This window comes from Coregonus clupeaformis, chromosome 15 (genome assembly GCF_020615455.1).
Source record: "Coregonus clupeaformis isolate EN_2021a chromosome 15, ASM2061545v1, whole genome shotgun sequence".
Lineage (NCBI taxonomy): Eukaryota > Metazoa > Chordata > Actinopteri > Salmoniformes > Salmonidae > Coregonus > Coregonus clupeaformis.
In genome coordinates, this window is record NC_059206.1 from 7,383,880 (window position 1) to 7,388,879 (window position 5,000).

Genomic DNA, 5,000 nt, shown 5'->3' on the forward strand with positions numbered 1-5,000 from the left:
GGCTTGTTTTTCCATATGAAGTTGTACAATAGCCTATCTAAGGTACAGAAAGTGGATTTGGGAATGACAATAGATGAAAAAAGATAGGATGCCCCTCAGCTTTGGATAAAAGCACCCTCCCTAACCACGAGGATAATTTATTTTTGATAGATTCCGTTACAGGATTCGAATTCACAGCCTTAATATTTTTGGTGATCTTTACACCAAAGGTAGGTTACAGTATCTTTTTCAGAGATGTTACGATCTGCTGGATTGACAGCTCCTTTCAGAAACAAACATCTCGCATTTGGAAAGATTTAATACCAAACCTGAGATTTTTTAGAGAACTGCATCATCAATATCCAATGCTAATCTAGTTTGTGACGCATTTCGCCAGCTGGGATATCTTGACCTCTCTGGCCTGGAATGTAATGCCTTCAAAATTGACTTTGATAAACTAATGAGCATAAGGTTTGAGATGCTAACAAAAATTAAAAAGGTGAGATCGGACAACCTTGTCGTATTCCTTTGTAAATGTTAAACCTTGAGGAATGTTCCATGGCAGAGTTTGATACAGCCATTGCTACCATTATACAGAGTTCTAATTGCATCAACTGAAAAATTACCAAACTTCAAATACTTAAGACAATCAAAGATAAAATTGTGACTTGCGGTATCAAATGCTTTCTGAAAATCAAAAAATCTAATAACAGGGAAGTCATCCAATAGATCACAGTACTAAAACCAACTCTAACACCAGGATCAGATTATTAGATAATCTGGTGCCCTTTCATAAACCCTGATTGACCTTCATCAATCAGATCATTCAAGCACGACTTTAACCTTTTCGCAAAGATTGAGGCTATAATTGTGTGGTCGTTATTTAGGAGTGTGATTGGATGCCAATTATCAATAATTAGGAGATCCTTGTGTGGTTTAGGTATAAGACTAATTATTTTTATTTTGTATTTTTTGTCATTTAGCAGACGCTCTTATCCAGAGCGACTTACAGGAGCAATTAGGGTTAAGTGCCTTGCTCAAGGGCACATCGACAGATTTTTCACCTAGTCGGCTCGGGGATTAGAACCAGTGACCTTTCGGTTACTGGCACAACGCTCTTAACCACTAAGCTACCTGCCGCCCCCACTTGTTTCAGAGAGGCAGGTAGTTCTCCCTTTTTTATAGCCTCCTTGTGCTATTTCTTCAGAGAAGGTTTTGTAAAATTCAGAGGTTAATCCATCACAACCTGGAGATTTGTAATTTTTTTAATTGAGAAACCCCATATTGGATGTCCATAATGGATAAATCTTGACAACAAGACCGATTTTAGAATTCTTCACTAACCGAGTTCACATTCTCTGTAGAATCAAGGAGATCCTTAGAGTCACTCAAACTGTTATCTAAGGAGTAAAGATGATCATAAAACTTTAGTGGTAAAGTCTGATACCAACTCTCTATCCTCAGAGGTTACCCCATTTAATCTTACATTTCTGAAGTGTGTCGAGTTCCCCTCTCCTCTTTTCCAAATTAAAAAAGTATCTACTGTTCTTTTTGCCTTTTTCAAGCCATTGTTTTCTGAATCTTATGAAGGCTCCTCTAGCCTTTTCCTCATAAAATGTATTTAGTTGATTCTGTAAATCAATCAATTTAGCTTTCTCGTTATTATGATCAAGATGCTCGATCTCTGTGATATCAGCAATGTTCTTAGAGAGCTCAGCTACATCACATCTCCTTCTTAAAGCCGTAAGTAATACAGGCTGAGCGGATTTTAAATTTAAACAGAAATTAGATTCTTAATCACATTTTTTTAAATCATCATGCAATAGCAATGAATTATTCAATTTCCAAAAACCACCAGAGTATTTCTTATCATCATTACTGCGCATTCTCACAGTCGGCCACATTACTTTATGATCCGTCAGGACTGCAGCCAGTGTTTTTATCTCTACAGTGTTGGGATCAAGACTAGTGGTGATCACCCACAAGTCGTACATTTTGGAGAAATGTCCTCTGGTCTGATGAAACAAAAATAGAACTGTTTGGCCATAATGACCATCGTTATGTTTGGAGGAAAAAGGGGGTTGGCTTGCAAGCCGAAGAACACCATCCCAACCGTGAAGCACGGGGGCGGCAGCATCATGCTGTGGGGGTGCTTTGCTGCAGGAGGGACTGGTGCACTTCACAAAATAGACGGCATCATGAGGAAGGAAAATTATTATGTGGATATATTGAAGCAACATGTCAAGAGATCAGTCAGGAAGTTAAAGCTTGGTCGCAAATGGGTCTTCCAAATGGACAATGACCCCAAGCATACTTCCAGAGTTGTGGCAAAATGGCTTTAGGACCACAAAGTCAAGGTATTGGAGTGGCCATCACAAAGCCCTGACCTCAATCCTATAGAAAAATTGTGGGCAGAACTGAAAAAGCGTGTGCAAGCAAGGAGGCCTACAAACCTGACTCAGTTACACCAGCTCTGTCAGGAGGAATGGGCCAAAATTCACCCAACTTATTGTGGGAAGCTTGTGGAAAGCTACCCGAAAATGTTGACCCAAGTTAAACAATTTAAAGGCAATGCTACCAAATACTAATTGAGTGTATGTAAACTTCTGACCCACTGGGAATGTGATGAAATAAATAAATCATTCTCTCTACTATTATTCTGACATTTCACATTCCTAAAATAAAGTGGTGATCCTAACTGACCTAAGACAGGGAATTTTTACTAGGATTAAATGTCAGGAATTGTGAAAAACTGAGTTTAAATGTATTTGGCTAAAGTATATGTAAACTTCCGACTTCAACTGTAGGTGGGAGGGCATACAGGCTTCATTACACCCAGCTGTTCTTATAAACACAAGATTGTTAAATGGAAACGCACCATCGCAGGCAATTGAGTTTTCAATGCAAAACTTTCTAAATGTCAAATGACAAATAATCACTGGACAAGTTAATGGAAACAGCTAATGATTAGGTGATTAGGCCTTTCTCAGGCTAAACTCTCCCATGGTGCACTGGGGGTCGTTACCCAGTATCAACAACACAGCGAGCTACTGCTCTGATGCTGTTCTCTGTCTCCATAGTGACGACACAGCCACGCCTCTCCGGGCCAACGGAACTCACCGGAACCAGGCTGAAGGTACGTAGAACGCTTCTCATTTGGCCCTTTCTGCTAACGGTTACTAGCTGGCTGTCAACCAATCCCCTTTCACATTGCCTCAGTCTGACCTTTAACCCTTAACCCTCAGGGTTAACCGAGGACCCCCAGTGTGGCCTCTCCTCCCCGCCTCCCATCTCCCCCCTGGATTCCCCCCTCAGCATGGCGGACCTCAGCCTGGACACCACCGGAGACCTCACTGTAGAGGACGTCAGGGACTTCCTCACGTAAGATATTTACATTTACATTTTGGTCATTTAGCAGACGCTCTTATCCAGAGAGACATACAGTTAGTATATTCATATTAAGACAGCTAGGTGGGACAACCACATATTACAGTAGTTAGTATATTCATATTAAGACAGCTAGGTGGGACAACCACATATTACAGTAGTTAGTATATTCATATTAAGACAGCTAGGTGGGACAACCACATATTACAGTAGTTAGTATATTCATATTAAGATAGCTAGGTGGGACAACCACATATTACAGTAGTTAGTATATTCATATTAAGACAGCTAGGTGGGACAACCACATATTACAGTAGTTAGTATATTCATATTAAGATAGCTAGGTGGGACAACCACATATTACAGTAGTTAGTATATTCACATTAAGACAGCTAGGTGGGACAACCACATATTACAGTAGTTAGTATATTCATATTAAGATAGCTAGGTGGTACAACCACATATTACAGTAGTTAGTATATTCACATTAAGACAGCTAGGTGGGACAACCACATATTACAGTAGTTAGTATATTCATATTAAGACAGCTAGGTGGGACAACCACATATTACAGTAGTTAGTATATTCATATTAAGACAGCTAGGTGGGACAACCACATATTACAGTAGTTAGTATATTCACATTAAGATAGCTAGGTGGGACAACCACATATTACAGTAGTTAGTATATTCATATTAAGATAGCTAGGTGGGACAACCACATATTACAGTAGTTAGTATATTCATATTAAGACAGCTAGGTGGGACAACCACATATTACAGTAGTTAGTATATTCATATTAAGATAGCTAGGTGGGACAACCACATATTACAGTAGTTAGTATATTCATATTAAGACAGCTAGGTGGTACAACCACATATTACAGTAGTTAGTATATTCATATTAAGATAGCTAGGTGGGACAACCACATATTACAGTAGTTAGTATATTCATATTAAGACAGCTAGGTGGTACAACCACATATTACAGTAGTTAGTATATTCACATTAAGACAGCTAGGTGGTACAACCACATATTACAGTAGTTAGTATATTCATATTAAGATAGCTAGGTGGGACAACCACATATTACAGTAGTTAGTATATTCATATTAAGACAGCTAGGTGGGACAACCACATATTACAGTAGTTAGTATATTCATATTAAGATAGCTAGGTGGGACAACCACATATTACAGTAGTTAGTATATTCATATTAAGACAGCTAGGTGGTACAACCACATATTACAGTAGTTAGTATATTCATATTAAGATAGCTAGGTGGGACAACCACATATTACAGTAGTTAGTATATTCATATTAAGACAGCTAGGTGGTACAACCACATATTACAGTAGTTAGTATATTCATATTAAGATAGCTAGGTGGTACAACCACATATTACAGTAGTTAGTATATTCACATTAAGACAGCTAGGTGGGACAACCACATATTACAGTAGTTAGTATATTCACATTAAGACAGCTAGGTGGGACAACCACATATTACAGTCGTTGCAAGTAAAAACATTCTTAAATAAAGCAGCTTTCAGCAGAATCAGTGCTAGTAAGAAAGGCAATTACAATGGTAAGGTCTTTAGTTGTTTTATTAAATGTTTTATTCGGAGGGGATTGA

The 5,000-nt window shown here is 38.5% G+C and overlaps 1 pseudogene; it reads left to right on the plus strand.

Annotated features, from left to right (window-relative positions):
- The window catches only part of LOC121581841, a 47,634-nt pseudogene that overhangs the window by 38,058 nt on the left and 4,576 nt on the right, over nt 1–5,000 (plus strand).